This window comes from Stegastes partitus, unplaced genomic scaffold (genome assembly GCF_000690725.1).
Source record: "Stegastes partitus isolate 25-593 unplaced genomic scaffold, Stegastes_partitus-1.0.2 Scaffold691, whole genome shotgun sequence".
Lineage (NCBI taxonomy): Eukaryota > Metazoa > Chordata > Actinopteri > Pomacentridae > Stegastes > Stegastes partitus.
In genome coordinates, this window is record NW_007578422.1 from 257,884 (window position 1) to 276,241 (window position 18,358).

The following is an 18,358-nucleotide window of genomic DNA, read 5'->3' on the forward strand; positions in this document are numbered from 1 at the left end:
ACTGGGAACTTTAACTTTGTGGACTGTAGGTTACATGCAGCGATGGATCCAGTTTGGGGGTTTCCAGATTTGAGGGTCCACTCCTATAAATCTGAACTAAAGGAAATGCCGACCCGGATCCCCTCAGCAGAACAAACCCAGGTAGACCGGGTCCAAACCTCCGACAGCTGTGGGGTCAGACACATAAAAGAGCTCGACGAGGGCTCGGCCTCTTTGAAGCTTTTGTGTTTCTTGTTCTTGTGTGCGAGCGGACGGAGAGACTCTGACAACAGAGTGTTTATCTGACATGAGGAGCCTTAAACGAGCTCAGGGACTCCATGTTCGTTCTTCTGGTACTTTTACTGCGTTTCTGTGTTTTTCTCGCTGTTCGGCTCTTTGATCCTTTTCCCCGATGAGCTCCGGATCACTGTTCACCACAACAAAGAGACAACATCCCACATTTGTAAATGGGCTCGTGCCAGTTGGACAGGTTCCTCTAAACAAGCGCTCCGGCGGGGGAAAGGAAGTCGGCTCGGCTGAACCCGTGTGGGAAGAACGTGAGATCCAATCGGACCTAATTAGATTTTCACATTTTACACAGTTGACACCTTCGTCTGAGTCTATTTGCAGACCCTAAGTGCTGCATGAGATCCTGAGATTTCCTTGATCGCCGCTGTGATTCTACGAGCTGTGGGGGATTTATTAATCATAACACCGGCTTGTTCTGCGTCCAAGTTCTTCCCTCGGACCGTATTTCTCTCCGTTATGGGAATCGATGTATTATTTCTGAGCCCGCCAGATGTTTCACACTGAGCCCTTTTTGTCAAACCGAATAAATCCCAAATTAAAGGGTGAAAAAAAACCCAGCAAACGTCTTCGTCTCTGAGGTCTGGCTGCTAGAAACCATCATCAATCATCAAGTATTCTATAGAAAAGCCGTGGAAGTCGTTTTTGACGCCCTGGTTCTGCATCTCACGTGGATTAACGCTGAACGAAGTCGGAGTTCTTGTGCCAGCAGAAGAACCCACAGTGCGATCCAACGCTAATAACAATACGCAGCATGTGGTAAAAGAGACGCGCTCTTCTTCAGAAATCTGAACCATCTGGAGGACAGTTTGGAAACATCTCCATCCAGAGCTCATCTGACACACTAAAGACGATGTGGGTGTTACAGCTGGAAGTAAAAAAAAAATGGAGGACAAGGAGAATAAATCCCGTAACGAGCATCGCTTTAGGATTTGTTCAAAGTCAGAGCCAAACATAAAATCATATGAGCCTTTATTAATCCCACAGCGGAGGGAATTTTTGGTTAAAACATAAATAAAAATGAGCAAGAAACAGACAAAAGTACTGATAAAACTGTAGAGACTCGTCCAGTAGTGGAACATGAAACCACACAGTGTTTGTAGAAATACTGATGCTGCACAGATTCAACTTTTTAATGCACAAAATATTAAAAATGTGCAGTTTTGAATGGTTTGATGTCCAGAGTTAAACATGACAGTTTTTCAAGCAGTTATTTAGAGATAATTAATAAATAATTACAATTGTTGGCACATTTACTCAAACACTGTACCGTAGTAGTACCTGCAATCTTTACTTTCTTTGTGTTTTACTGGAGTATTTCCATTTTCTGACACGTTTTTCTTCCGCTTCACTGCATTTTTGAGAACTTTTTAACGCCACTGGTAGCTGTAGTTGGTTTGCAGATTTAGTTTAATAATTCAAAATATAACCAACAAATACATTTTGATGCAATATGACAGATTTACATAAAACTTTTATTGACTTCTGAGCTAAAATTCACAAGCAGCAGCTATAAAATCATTTGTATTGTCATGGACACAGTGATGCATCAATAATTATATGTGAAGAGTTCATTTGCAAAAGCAGAAACTCCATTTTTGTAGATTTGTTTTGCTGTTTCCTTGAGATGATATCGATCAAACTGAGTGGATTTGACTCAGTAGAAATGATAAGAATAGAGATAACAGAAGTTTGATTGGTCTCAGGCAGACGATGGAAAAGTGGGTTTTCTGAAGGTTTGTGAAGATGGAGTTAGATGTTTTTGCAAATGAAATCTTCATATATATATAAATACGTAAATACAAATACACATATGTAGGATGATCCTTTATTAATCGTGCAGCAGTGACAATGTGCAAAGTGCAGAAACTATAAAATAAAACTAAATGAGAAATATGAAAAAGAAAATGTTGTTTACTCTGACATATGCCACATTATAAACTCTTATTTACACCGTTATTCTCCATTTTCATCATAAAATCACTGTAATGGTGCTTTAAGTACGTTTCCATGCAGCTACTTTTCTACATTTGATTGTTTTTTCTCTTAAAACGTACTTCTATTCTGTGTTTTCAGGACTTTAACTTGAGATCTGAGCGACTCTTCCTCCTCTCGCTTTACTTTCTCATCGTGTTTTATTAAAGGAAGGAAGTTTTTTTTTCAGCCGTTGAAGCGAGAACATGTAACTTCATATCAAAGAAATAAGGCACATCTTTGTGTTACAAATGAAAGTCGTAAATTCAGCGCACTCGGGGGGCTTCTGCAGGTACAGTCTTATTTATGATGAAGCTCTCGCTGCGTAACTGATATAACTGAGTCACTTGAGGACTTTTCCCCGCCAACGTGTGCTGCTGTGATTTAGCAGCGAGGTTTTATCACAAGACCGAAACGCGAAGTGAAGCTCCGAGTCCTCTGAAGATGATGTTCCACCGGGGAGACGCTCGGCCGGAGCTGCCAGGAACCAGATATTCAGACGGAGGCTCCGGTTTCATCAGGTTTCAGGGGAAAGTCAGACTGTGGAGAGAAAAAAAGACACAGAGCAGCGTAAAACCGTGTCAACATCCAAACTGTGCTGCATCATGTCGGACCCTCAGAACATGTCTCTGTGGTGGGAAAGAAGTTTGTTATGCTGCCCGGAAAGAAAAATCAAGTGTCTGCTGCAGTCTTACTGTTTTACACTTGTTTTACATCAGAGAAAGTTCCTAGTTAACACACAAAAGTGTCAAAAACCTGATTATAAAGTCACAAAACTATCAAAAACTTTATTATTAATGCATCTAACTATCAATACCCTAATATTAACATACATATGTATAAAAAACAACAGTATTAAAACCTGGTTATTAATGCAAAAATGCAATTTTAAAGAGAAATGCATCAAAAATCTGCATCTTGACACAAAGAAGTATCAAAAACCTGCATATTAATGCGCAAAAACCCAGATATTAATCACAAAAGCCTCAAAAAAACTTGACAATTAATGTGTAAAAGTATGAAAAACCTGGATATTAATACACCCAAGTGTCATAAACATCAACATTAACACAACAAATTGTCAAAAAGCATCAAAAACCTGCACTTTAATGTACAAAAACCCAGATATTAACCCCCAAAAGCTTCAAAAAACTGTTTTTTATTGTGCAAAAGTATCAAAAACCTGGAAATGAACATGGAAAAATACCAAGAACTTGGATATTAATGGACAAAAGTCTAAAAATGATTCATATTAATGCACCCAAGTATCAAAAACATCAACTTTAAAACACTAAATTGTCAAAAACCTGGAATTTAATGTTGAAAAGCATCAAAGCGCTGGACTCGGACACATAGAAGCATCATGTTAATGCAGAATATTACAGAAAATCTGTATGTTGACACATTTAAGAATGAAAAACTTGCACATGAACCCAGATATCAACCCACAAACCCCAGATGTTCACGTGTAAAAGCCGATCCCTGCAGCTGCACGTTCTCCGACTGCAGCTGCTCAGTTCCTTCTGCACTGTTTGATTATTGTCCAAATATAATTACATGGATGTTTGAAAGTGTTTTTTGAGGCCAAAGTCCAGCAGCAGCAGCAGAACAGTGAAGTTAAGAGCAGAAAAGACCCGATAAAGACGCCAGATAAGGTTCTGTTAACTCCTGCAGCTTCAACGAGAGCTGACGACCTCCAGAAACTAGAAGCTGTTCAGGTGTTTCAGAGATCAGACTCGGCATCACCTGGGCGGCGGTCCCTCTCAAAAACAGAGAACGTCCTGCAGAAAACAGCCTGTAGTTTGGTGTGTTTGCAGAAATGTCAGGTCAGATTAAAATGCAGATGTTGCATTAAAGTTTCACAAAGACAGACTTTTATTTTTTTACCACAAATGAACTTAAACTTGTGCAGATTTGCTCATTTTTACTGTTTGATCCACATAAATGCAGCTGGAGAGGTACAGACACTTGTTGTTTTTTTAGTTATGACAACTTCTAATGAAACTATGTTCAACCAACAAACTACACTGAGTTCAGGGAATTAACTTTTCCTCTACAATCAAAGATATCTTTAATTAATTTCCTGAAATGGTGCATTTAAATAGAGGAAAGGACTTAAAATCCTGAAGTCAAGGTGAAGAAAAATTCCGTTTTTAAGCCAAATTCATGAAATCACCTCAACTTAAATTTGCTTTTTAAATCAACAAACGCAGAAATTTGAGTTGAATTTATTCAAAATATTAAGTTGATGCCACATTATTGTTTTGAACTTCAAAAGTATGTTTGCAACTTAAAAGTTTGTCTAAATCTGCAAATTAGATTTTATGTTCAGCGTTTCCTTTTTTTTTTTGGTTTTTGCATTATAGAATAATTATAGTAAGAATCGTAGTGCATCAAACAAAGATCTGACAGATGTTTTTGTGGCATGAAAGTGTATTTATATAAATTGTTATTATTATTATAGACAGAAGTTATTCAAAGTGCTTTACAGGCAAAGGCAAATATAAGATAAAATTAAATAAATGATGTAAGAGATATAATACAAAATCCAGCGGAGTAAACCTGAATCAATATAAAAATAACTAAAAAATAAAAACTAGTGAAGACAAGCTGAATAAAAGTTTGTTGGCACACAGACTTTATAGAATAATGATAATTTATTGACAGAAAAAGAAGCATAAAAGTGCAGACAGGTTTATAAAAGTACAGTCCAGACTTTATGAATGAGACTTTTCCATTAAAAGCAGTTTAGCTTTTTAAAAGAAACAGTGAAGAAAAACAAAAAGTAAAGGATCTTTGTTTTATTTTGAAATGCTGCCGTGATTATCAGAGAAGCATTGCACTTGGAATCAGCAGCCAACATCATTTTCTTTATTAAATTTAACAGCAGCGATGAACATGCTAGCAGATTAGCATGTTGCTACACCATTAGCACTGTTCCAGTCCGATCCATCCATGAAGGCGTCTTTAGAGCAGCTGACTCTAAACTCGACATACAGTCATTCCTTCGGCTGCCACTTGTTCCCACCAAGTCAGCAAATGAAACGTTATGAAACACATCGCCGCGTTAAAAATACTCGCCCGCTTCTCTTTTAAACGTGGAAGGAATCGAACATGTGAGCGCGTTTCCACTCGATGACAAAGCAGCACTCGGAAAAAACAGCAGCTCTTCCTTCCCGACTGTTCCCCGTCCTGTGCTTTCCGGCGATGGAATTTTACTGGAGAGTCGGCCTTGTGTTCGACCGGCCGGCCCTTAGACGTGCGACTGAATGGGACGTGGAAGGACTTGAGGTTTGCTTCTCTTCCACCCTTTTGTTGCATCATGTCTCTTTGTTTGCCTGAATGTCTCCTCATTAAGGCATAAAGGCCGGAGAGGCTCTTGACTGATTGCCGTTCACTGTACGACTTCTTCTCGGAGCAGACTGAGCGCACATGGAAAGCAGGGTTTTTACATTCACAGGACGAGATGTATTGGACACGGTGTTAAAAAAATACAACGAAAAAAAAGGCGGTAGTAAAAATGAGGGAGGAAAAAAAAGAAAGAAGCCAGTCTCAAGTTGTTTTCATGAATGACCCCCAGCTGGGAAAGGAAGAGAACAAGGGACAGAGGTCATGTTCCCCATCGGGGAGCCCACAAAACATGTCTCTTTGGTGGAAAAGAGGTTACTCAAGCTGCTCCGAAGCAAAAGTCAAGTGTCTCCTGCCGTCTTGCTGTTATTACCTTCCCTCAACGCCGGAGAAAGCTGTTGCTTAATGCGCAAAAGTAGCAAAAAACGGATTATTTAACCCAAAAAACATGGATATTAACGCGCAAAGAGTGTCAAAAACCTGGATTTTAGCAAATGAAAGTGTCAAAAACATCAACATTTACACACAACGATGGTAAAAACCTAAATGTTGTTGCACCACAGTGTCAAAGACCTGAACTTTAAGGCAGGAAAGCATCTAAAACTTAAAAATTATGCACAAATGTGTCAATAACCTGGATATTAACACACTAAAGTGTCAAAAAAAATTTTTTTTTAACAAATTAAAGTGTCAAAAACATCAAGATTCACACACAACATTGGCAAAAACGTGGATATTATTGCACCAAAGTGTGGATTTGAATGCAAATAAGCATCTAAAACCTGAGTACTATGCACACCAAAAGGTCAGTAGTATGGACATTAATGCAGAACAGTAACAAAAATCTGAATATTAACAAAGAATAGTTTTAAAAACTGAATATTAGCACACTGAAGTGACAAAAACATCAACATTTACACCAGATAGTATTGTACCAAACTATTAAAAACCTGGATATTAACACACCAAAGTGTCAAAAACACTGAATAATAATGCAGAAGACAATCAAAAACCTGGATATTAGTGCAAAAAAGTATCAAAACATTGAATATAAGTACACAAAACACCATAAACCTGGACATTAACACAATAAAACATCCTATAACCTGGATATTAATGCACAGCATCATCAAAAACCAAAACTGTAGCTCCCCAGAGAGTCAAAACTTGTATATTAATGCACAAAAACATTGATTAATTGAACAGTAATGCTGAAATGTGTCAATAATCTGAACAGTAACCTGGATTTTAATGTGTGAAAATATCCAGAACCCTGATATTAGTGCAGCAGCTGATCAGAACCTGGACTTTAACTGACCCAGATGTGGTAATAACCGACGCTGCGAGGCCCAGATGTTGTGTAAATGCGTCTGCCTTGATAGCGGCCACCTGAGCCCGTTCTGTTTTTCAACCCTGAAGGTCTGAGGAGAAGGTTGAGGAGGGGGAGGAGGAGGAGGACACCTGACAACCAGCACTGCCCCCTGCTGGGCTCCACCTGCCCTCAGCTCCATCCGAGGCCCTGAACGCACCGCCGAGGCTGACGGAGGCTGACGGAGGCCGACCTGCTGGCGACGTCCTTTACGAGCCAGGTGTGCTCCACATAAAGCGGAGGTGCGTTAATGAAATGCTGCTCCGTGTTCTGTGGTTCATGAAGGGTCGCTCTGCACGGTGACGTCGGGTTGGGAGATGTAGGTTACATTTCTGATTTCACAACGGAGTCTGACTTTCTGACAAAGAGCTCGCTGAGGCCGAGATAAGGACGACTGTGGTGCAACTGGAGGTGGCGAAATCGGCACGAGACCCGTGACGTGGACCCGTCAACACCGGTTCTCCGTGGAGATCCAAGATAACAGCAGTTTGTTTAGGCGCTAAACCCACGTCTCACAGAGAAAACGGTTTATAAGAAACAAAAAAGCAGCTATGTTAGGTGTAAACATCCAACCGTGCAGGGCTTCTCAGCATCTTTGAGCTCTTTGTTTGATATATTAACGTACAGAAGAGTCAAAAACCTGAAAATGAAGGCACAAAAATGTCAAAAGTGTGAATAATAATGTAGAAAAGTGTCAAAGACATGTAAGGTAATGCACCAAATTGTCTAAAAACTGAATATTCACGCAGAAAAGTATGAAAATCCTGGATATTAACATGCAAAGGTGTCAAAAATTTAGATATTAAGGTACAATAGCGTCAACAATTTTGGTGTCAAAAGACTGAATATTAACGCCAAAAAAAAAGGATTTTAACACAATAAACGTTGAAAAACCTGGATATTAACATACAGAAGTGTCAAAAATGTGGATATTAATGCACCAAACTGTCAAAAACATGGATACTGGCCAACAAAAGTGTCAAAAACTTGCATATGAATGTAGAAAAGTATTGTTAACTTGGATTTTAACCCACAAAGGTATGAGAAACCTGGATATTAATGTGTAAAAGTGTCCAAAAAATTTGAATATTCATAGATCAAAATATCAATAACCTGGACTGGAATGCAGTAAAATATGAAAAACCTGAATATTAATGCAATAAACTGTCAAAAACCTGGAATTTTAACACATTAAACTTTGAAAAACCTGGATATTAACATACAGAAGTGTCAAAAATGTGGATATTAATGCACCAAACTGACAAAAACTTGGATACTGGCCAACAAAAGTGTCAAAAACTTGCATATGAATGTAGAAAAGTATTGTTAACTTGGATTTTAACCCACAAAGGGATGAGAAACCTGGATATTAATGTGCACAAGTGTAAAAAACCTGAAAGTTAACACACCAAAGGACCAATAGCCTGGACTATAATGCAGAAAAATATGAAAAACCTGAATGTTAATGTACTAGACTATCAACAACCTGGATATTAACCCATAAAGGTACAAGAAACCTGAATGTTAACACATCAAATGATCAAAAACATGGAAATTCTGGCAAAAAATATCAAAAACCAGGATGTTAAAAGGTTGTGTACATAACTGGTACCTCACTGCTCCAGATAACAACAACAACAACAACAATAACAATAATACTACTACTACTAATCATAATAACAATCATGGACCCTGTCTGTGAACATGTCCCACCTCCTCTCTGTATCTCTAAGGTTTACTTCCACCACTCCTCTCTGTAGCTTGTTTCTCGGTGTTTGCGACCATAACTGAGCCTCAGACGTTCTGGTAAACTGAGATCTTTGTCTTCGGCCTCCATCGGTTCAACTCCGTCTCTGGAGGCAGCGGCCCGCCTCGACCCAGAGGGAGCGATCCAGCGTCTTCCTGCCGGTACCTTCAGGAGGCCACAGATTATTTAATGCTCGCCTACGGAGAGTAGATCAACGTGACAGAGAAGCTCACGCCGGCGCTGGGAGACGGACATCAAACGGGATGAAGAGTTTGTAAGCGAGAAGAAAAGTGGCAGCGCCTGTAATAGCGGCGGTCACCTCATAAGTCACATGACCGCCTGCAGACAGGCTCTTCGCTGGAGCGACTGCAGCTGACTGGAAACCATCTGGTCCATGTGAGCATGCCGCTGCAGGCGCCATGGCAACCTGCAGAAGGAGGAAGTCAAGAGCCGGGGCGGCCGTGGTGGGAAACTAATCTGGGCAGCGCAACACAAATCAGCACAGCACGACACGGCCCTGCACCACATTAAAACATCCGTCAGCGCTCGCATGAATCACCGGTTTACGTTTTCTGTTCTCGTTCCTACAGGTGTAACGTGATTCTTTCATTTAAAACAGATGCAGTCGCTAACACGGATTCCAGGTCTGTTTCTTGGTTGTTGTTTTTTTATGCTGGGCATCGATCCCGATGGAAAACGAGTTAGCGGCCTCCTCATACCTTCTCTCCCCCCCTTTGCTTCAGCTGACTTCCTTTTTGCTAGCCACCGGGGCTAAAGGTCACGCAAACACAACTCACCCGGAGGAGAGCCGACCTCGGGAGGTGCAGCAGCAGCAACTAAAACTACATCCCAGCGGGGACAAGAATGCAAAAGGCAGAGAGCAGAATGTTCTGAGGAGGATCGCTCGAGAGCCAAGGAGCAGCGAGAACACGGAAAACCTGCAAGAACACGCAATGTATGACAGAAGCAAGCGCACCGCTGGACATCAAAACCAAAAACAGACCGTTGAGGATGAATACATCGAAGCTTCAGGCACCAAGGCTGGAACAAACTGACGCACAAGTTAGAAAAGCTGTGAAACTAAACCGATTCCTAATCAGGAGAACTGCATGAACAGCTCCAGGTGGAAAAGAACCAAACAGAGGAGGATCCAGCAGCCTAAACCCAGTGCAGCCCAGTGTGAGCAGGAACCAGGAGGTCCAGAAGGAGCCATAGCAGCACTGATCAGGGCTGCAGTGGTCGTCCTCCTACAATGACTCCACAGACAGTCAACTACTGTCACTATGGAGCTGTGAACACCAGACAAAGGCAGCTGCTTCAGACTTGGCACAGGGCTGATCAATGGAGACCAGAGTTAGTGTGAAGCTCACACAGTGTGAAGGACACTTCAGAACATCAGCCTCTATGGACGGAGGACCAGAACTGAACCTGGCTGCTGCTCACAGCTAAACTTCCACATCAAAGTTCACCAAAGAACATGAACAGAAGCCTGATGGATGCTGGAGAACATTCTCTGGTCAGATGGAGATCAATGTGTTGGGCTCAGATGGAGTCCAGATGTTTGGTGTGAACCTGACCAGGACCACCACAGTGGATGCATGGTCCTGACAGTGAAGCACGGAGGTGGCAGCATCATGATACGGGGCCGCATGAGGGCAGAAGGTGTTGATGATGTTTCTAGATGCTCCATGAATGTCTGAGGATGAACCAGAATACTGGCTGAGCAGATGCCTCTTAGTTTGTCTAAAACATGATACAGTTCTGTTCAAAGTATCTCAAAACGTGTTCATAAATGATTGTCCAAAACTACTCCAAAATGTGTCAAAAATAACTCAAAATTATTAGAAATTTGTGCAAAATGGCATCAATAATTCTGTTCAAAATGACTCGAAGTTGTCCAAAAGACTCGATACTGATCCAATATGTCACACACTCAAAAATTGTCCAGAATTACTCAAAGTTTGTCAAAAATGAGTTAAACATTGTCCAAAATCATTTCTGTATCACATAACTTATTCAAAATTACTTTAAATTGTCCAAGAAGACTCAAAGCTTGACAACTAAAATAACAGAAAACACAAAACGTGTAAAATTTACAAAACAAAACGAGTCAAAACTCATCCAGAATGATCTGAAATTTGTCAAAACAACACTTCAGATTTGCTCAAATTAACCCAAAATTGGTCCAAAATGACTCAACATTTTTCCAAAATGATTTAAAAGTTGTTAAAACTTAAAACCTAAAACGACAGAAAACACAATAAAGTCTCCAAAGTGAGTTAAACCTGAAGTTTGTCAAAAAAAAAAAAAGTTAAATTAAAAAATGTGTTAAAAATTGTAAAGTTGTCCCAAACATTTTGTCATAAACAAGTTAAAACTCATCCAAAATTACTCCAAATTGTTTAAAATGACTCAAGATTTGTCCAAAAGGGTTTCAAACGTGTTCAAAAAACGCAATACGTGCATAAAAATGTGTCCAAAATAAGTTAAAATTCATCCAAAATTACTTGAAATTTGTCCAAAAAAATCCATAAAATTTGCTCTAAATTGTCCAAAAGTGACTCAAAATTTGCTCAGAATGACTCAAAACTTCAGATTTTCCAACAACAAAGTGGACCAACGTGTCTCCTGACTTAAACCCAACAGAACCTTTGGGGTGTTTAACAGAAACGTGGAGCAGCACCGTCCTGAACCTCAGTGCTGAGTTCTGCTGCTCATGTCTGTGTCTTTAATGTGTCCAGTCCAGCCCGGTGCTGTCAGGAGCTGCAGCTCTGGACCGTGGTGTTGTGTAGCTGTGTGCGGTTGTGCGGTTGTGCGGTTGTGCGGTGGAGTGTGCATGAGAAAGGCCCATCAAGTGTTTGTGTGCGCTGAAGTGTTTGTGTGCAGCCTGAGGGGGGAGAAAGAAAAACCCGGGATAAGAGCCTTTGGAGAGCAGGAGGTCTGTGGCGCTGAAGCCGGTGCCGTTCAGCACGTACGCCCCGACGGGCCGGGGAGGGCCCGGCTCCAGAACCACAGCACAAAGAGCCCAGTCTGGCGCACCCGGCCTCCCCGGTTCCCTCACAGAACCGGGTTCCTTTAACAGACCCGTCGGTCCAAGTGGGCCGGTCCTGCTCGGCTGACTTCCTCGGATGCAACGGGCCTTACAAGTTAATCAGCCAGGAAAGCCTCTTAGCGACGGGCCGGCCTTAATTGCATACCAGAACGCGGCCATCGGTTTGGATGCAGCTAAATCCACAGATTCCACAGATCGGCATGGGAACGGGGTCTGCAGAACGTCTGGTTCTCACAGAACACAGCAGAACCGCACCGCAGAGTCCGTAGAGGGTCCGACTTCAGTCTGGAATAAACTCATAGACATGTTTATGATGTTTATTATGAGCAGTTTGGTCTTTATTTAGAAATAAACTAAATGTTTATTATGACTAAACTTTTACTCCAGAACTCTGAGGAGACTTGATCCAGAACTTCACCAGAACTTTGACCCCGGTCCTGAAGGAAACAGCTGATCCACACGTCATTCATCTGCTTTGGGAAACTCAGCGACTGTGTGGTGGTTCTGCAGCTGCTGATCGTCTCTTTGTGTTCGTTTTGTGTTTATGTGCAATCATTTTGTGTCTCTTTATGATCTGTTTGTGTCTCTTTGCAGTTGTTTTATGTCTCTTTTTGGAAGTTTTGTGTCTCTTTATGATGAATTTGTGTCTCTTTGTGATCATTTTGTGCCTCTTTATTGTCTCTTTATGGTGGTTTTGTGTCTCTTTGCAGTCTTTTATGTCTTTTTATGGGAGGTTTGTGTTGCTTTTACAGTTTTTTTGTGTATTTTGTCTACATTGTATGTGTCTTTGCAATCATGTTGTCTGTCATTTTATGTCTCGTTATGATAGTTTTGTGTCTCTTTACAGTCATTTTGTGTGTCTTTGCAGTTGTTTTATGGGGTTTTTTTTGTATTTTTATGTCTCTTTTTTCGAGTTTTGTGTCTGTTCACATGCATTCTGTGTCTTTGCATTTACTTTATGTCTGTTTTTGGTAGTTGTGTGTCTATTTGCAGTTATTTTTTGTCTTTACAGTTGTTTTATGTCTGTTTTTGGCAGTTTTGTGTCTGTTTGAAGCTGTTTTATGGGGTTTTTTGGTAGTTTTCTGTCTCTTTACAGTCATTTTGTGTCTCTTTTTGGCAGTTTTGTGTCTGTTTGCAGTCATTTTCTTCCTTTGTGGTTGTTTTGTGTGTTTTCGGTGCAGGCCTTTACATCGCAGCGTAAAATGCTTCCACATGTGACACGTCCAGAAGCTGCTCGGAGGTCAGAGCCTGCGGTTCTGTGGTTCTGACTGAACCTGGGTGAGCGTCCTGGGGTCTGCCGAGGCGTCGCAGCGATCGCCGGGAGCCCCGCCGGCTTCACCGCCACATCAGAAGCCGAGCGAGCGGAGCCGTGCGACAGTAAAGAGGGAATGCGGCGGGTCGGGTTTGTTTTCCTGAGACGGGCCCACTCATCTTCGGCGCTGGCCCGCTGGGCCTCGGCCGTTTGTCCGGCAGAGTCGGGGTGAACACGGCGACCTTTTCCACACAGCAGTAACTCCCCACCACGCCGCCCAACCAACATTGCTTCAGGGTCCCCGGGCGCTGCTGTGAACATGTCAGACGAGCTCTTTTCATGTGGAGGGAAACCCGATCCGATCCGGCCGGCCCGCTTGTCCGCGGCCGTGTTTCATTTGAATATCAAAGCGGCGGCCAGACACTTCAAGTGACATTTTTTGGGCTTCTCTCGAGGAATGCGACTGCTTAAGTGTCCTCGACGGAGGAGCCGGCGGCTGAGACAAAGGCTGCTTTGTGGCAGTAATCTGTATTTATCTGCTCTCTGCTCCGTGATGAGACCCTCGGCTTCTCCAGGCCTCGCACTTCAGCCCGCTGACGGATTGGACGCATTTTTGTGTGAATCCAGGAAACTGAGACGTGAACGTGGATCTGACGTCTGTGTGCAGTCGTGTCTTGGTTCTCTGTGGTCCGTTTGTGCCGCTTTGTGGTCATTTTTGAGTCCAGTTACAACCATTCTGTGTCTCTTTGTCATCAGTTTGTGTGTCTCTAAGGTCATTTTGTGTCTCTTTATGATCTGTGTGTGTCTCTTTGCAGTTATTTTAAGTCTTTTTGCAGTCATTTTGTGTTTCTTTATGGTAGTTTTGTGTGTCTTTGTGATCCTTTTGTGTCTCTTTGCAGTCACTTTGAGTCTATTTACAACAATTCTTTTTATGATCTCTTGTGTCTCTATGCAGGTATTTTGTGTTGCCTTATGACTGTCTTGTGTCTTTCTGTGTACATTTTGTGTATTTTTGGAGTCATTTTGTGTTCCTTTATTGTAGTTTTATGTCTCTTTGTGATCATTTTGTGTCCATTTACAGGTATTTTATCTCTTTTTGGTCGTTTTGTGTCATTTTATAGCTACTTTCATAGGGATATTTCTTTCTTCGTGGTCACGTCCTGTCTTTTATTGCACATTTTGTGTGTCTTTGCAGTCATTTTGTGTTTCTTTATGATCTGTTTGTGTCTCTTTCCAGTTATTTTAAGTGATTTTGCGGTCATTTTGTGTCTCTTTATGGCTGTTTTGTGTCGTTTTGTGTACATTTTGTGTTTCTTTATGGTTGTTTTGTGCCTCCTTATGATCTGTTTATGTCTCTTTCCAGTTATTTTAAGTCTTTTTGCAGTCATTTTGTGTCTCTATGATCTCCTTGTGTCTTTGTGAGTACATTTTGTGTGTTTTTGGAGTCATTTTGTGTCTGTTTGTGGTAGTTTTATGTCTTTTTGTGTCCATTTACAGGTATTTTATCTCTTTTTGGTCATTTTGTGTCATTTTATAGCTACTTTCATAGCGATATTTCTTTCTTTGTGGTCGTGTAGTGTCTTTTTTTGTACACTTTGTGTGTCTTTGCAGTCATTTTGTGTCTCTTTATGATCTGTTTGTGTCTCTTTCCAGTTATTTTAAATCTTTTTGCAGTCATGTTGTGTCTGTTTGTGTCACTTTGCAGGTATTTTGTGCTGCTTTATGGCAGTCTTGTGTCTTTTTGAGTACATTTGTGTGTTTTGTCAGTCGTTTTGTGTCCCTTTATGGTAGTTTTACATCTCTCTGTGATCATTTTGTGTCTCTTTACAACATTTCTGTGTCTTTGTGTGATCTTTCTGTGTCCATTTACAGGTATTTTATCTCTTTTTGGTCATTTTGTGTCATTTTATAGTTCAGATTATAGCAATCTTTCTTTCTTTGTGGTTGCTTAATGTCTTTTTTTGTACTTTTTGTGTGTCTTTGCGGCCATCTTCTTTCTTTATGGTTATTTGTGTGTCTTTGTGATCTTTTTGTGTCCCTTTGTGATCTCTTTTTTGTCACTTTACAGTCATTTTGTGTCTCTTTATGGCTGTCTTGTGTGTTTTTGTGAACATTTTGTGTGTCTTTGCAGTCATTTTGCGTCCCTTGCCAGTTGTTTTGTGCGGTTGCTTTTCTAGAACCGGCTGTAATCTGTATTTATCTGCTCCGTGATGAGACCCACACAGCTTCTTCAGGCCTCACACTTCAGTCTGACAGATTGTGCACATTTTTGAATCCCAGCAGCCGTGGTGGTGGTGAGCGTGGATCCGAGGGAACACACAGGAGGGTCCCTGGAATATCGGCATTAAAACCTCCCCGCAGAGTTTTCATTAAAACCAATAAAACGTATGTTTGTGCCCGGCGCTGCTCGCTGCAGCGACCGTCTTTAAAGTCTAACAAACACGCTGGACGCATCTGCTTCCCCGTAAAACCTTTACGAGGCCGATTTTTGCATGTTTTGTTGGCGCTGCTGCTCTGCTTGGCACGACCTCGCACAACCGCACCTGCTAACAATGAGCAGAGATAAAGAGTCGAGCTTTTAGCGTTCGCCGGCTCTGATGTGTTCTGAAAGGCTGTGAAAGCACAAAGTGTCACGACTCAAACAAACCGTTTACAGCAGCAGCAGCAGCTTCAGGTCTTTGTTTTGGAGGACGAATGACTGCACACTGCTGCAAACAACAATGTTCTGCTAGTTAATGATGTTCTCTGTCATTTACCTGCTGTTTACCATTATTTAAAACACACACACACACATACACAAAAAAAACACACACATGCATGTATCTTAAGGAGGCAAAGGTGGTCTTTTTTTTTTTTTGTAAATCACAGAATAAAGTATTAATCTACATGTGAGCACAACTACTGTAAATAATGTCCTGTATTTTTACAACTAGTACTTTTTTCTTCTACAGAGTTTAAGGGTCACAATTTGCTTTTTTACTGTGTTTAAATCAGCAAAAATATCATTGTTTTACAGCTATTTGCCTTTATTTGAAAGAAACATCCTGTATATTCAGTACAGACAGGTGGCAAATGATTTTCTTACTTATGTTAAATTACAGCTCATATCTAGTAAAACGCAGAAAATATATTAAATGGCATGTTGAGATTAACAAAAGAAACAGGCCCAAACTGTAAATAAAATCCCAGACAAAGTATTAATTAACAAACTGAACATATTGTACACTTAAAAAAATCAGTATTTTTTTCAATAAATGGTCATTTGTTCTTTTATAACTTTTGACTGGAAAAATTTCCTTTTAATTTTTTTTTTTACTGTATTCAAATCAGCAAAAAAAAAGAAAAAAGTCCATGCATTAAGATAGAAAAATTGTAAATATATATATATTTATGTTATTTTTCATATTTTCCTTGTCTTCTTGTATCTATTAAACTCTGAGAAAAAAGGTTTTAATTTACATTTTGATGATGCATGTTTTGTTTATCTTTTATTGCAGATATTTGCGTTTATTTTTTAAAAGATATATGTATATTTTCCAGTTTTGTATTGTTGCAGCATTTCGTCATTTAAAAAAAAAATCATATTTCTCGTGGCTCTCTTGCAGACAGATTTTCACCACTTTGCTATGTTTTGTTTCTTGTTTACAGTGAAGGAAATCCCACACAAAAGCCTCTAATTTTACAAAAGAAGTTGTGTGATTTCATTCTGCCGTCTTCAGGGAGGAACCTTTGTGAGCAGACGTCGTGCTCCAGGATTTCTTCAAGCTTTCTTTCATGCAAACGGATAAAACTCTGAGATAAACCCCGAGAAACAGCAAACAAAAACGCCACAGCCGGACAAAGGCGCAGTGTTCTGGTGATAACGCTATCAGACATCAAACGCTCCATCTCCCTCTTTATCTGAGCACCAGGACTCGGCCTGTATGTTCCCCCGGTTCCTGCAGCGAGGCCTCTCGTGTGCATCTGATGGTACGATGGAGGCTCGAGTTTATCTCCGAGGATCTAAACAAAAGCAACATGAAAGTATCCCGAAGATCCAAAGATGCACGCCGCAGTTTATTATAGTTTAACCAGCATGTTATTGTGTTTTTATTCTGAATCTCTCTCAGGGTTTTGGAAACGCTCTGTGATCTGCATCTCGCTGTCACTTTCCTCCCTCGTGTCGGACGGTTTTTCTGCTTTTTTTTCCTCTCGTGTTTAATTTAGTTTGATAATCTGCTGCAGTGTGTTTTAACTTCATTAATTAGATTCAGATCTTGGCTCACGTCTTGTCTGATCAAAGTAAACAAATCTGTTAATTCACTTGTATGGAATTCTCTTTTGGCCATTTTGCTTTATGAAGTTAGAAGCGATAAGTTATCAGAACACATTCATAAACAGACATTTGACACTGGGGGGTTTTGTGTGTTCTTGTGTAACCTGAAGCTCCTTTCAGACTCTTTTCTGGTAATCTGATGGCATCTGAACACGTCGGCTTCATGTCTGAATGCTCACTTTTCCACTGAAGTTGGCGATCTTACCAGATCAACATTTTACTTATAACAAATCTGAATCCACACATTAGCAGATAGTTATGCTCAGAAACGTACTTGGAGTCGTTTGCATTGATTTAAGGAAACAATTTTCCACATTTCAGCAACGATGACAGTCCATAAACATCACACAGAGCAAAAGATCCAGTTTGAAAACCACAAAACACCTTTTTCTTGACAATTTCACATCAATTACTAAAGTTAACATGTCTGTCAAATCCAACTTTACAGCAAAGAAGACTGTCAGAGGAGACTCGCCAATAAGGAATCAAGATTTTGATGTTGCGTCCAGTTGTTTAGGATTGTTTCATCTGAGTTTATTAAAGACCTACAACAGGATCCATGTGACAGAGAGCTGCACACATCTACAGATAGCTAGTTATAGCTATCAGCGATCTCTGACATGGAGGCTGGATGGATCAGGACGTGGACTTTAGCTCACCTCCGACAGGTGAGCTGTCACGCGCAGTCACAGTTCAGTTTGTTGCGTCCAGCTGTTTAGGATTATTTGATCTGAGTTTATTAAATACCTGCAGCAGGATCCATATTAGAGAGCGATGCAGAACTGCAGCATAAATAAATAAATCAAATTGTCAAATAGTGTAAAAAAGGAATAAGATAATGACAAGGCGAGTTTACTGTTAAGGTACAAGCTCTTTAATAAGCTGCTGTTAGCTCAGTCTTGTGGTTGTTGGTGCGTTATTATGATAAAAGAAAGTTTTATTAGCATTAAGAGCTCTAACGCTATCATTTATGACTTTTTTCTAATTTTCTATTGTTTTTTTTTTCTTTTTATGAT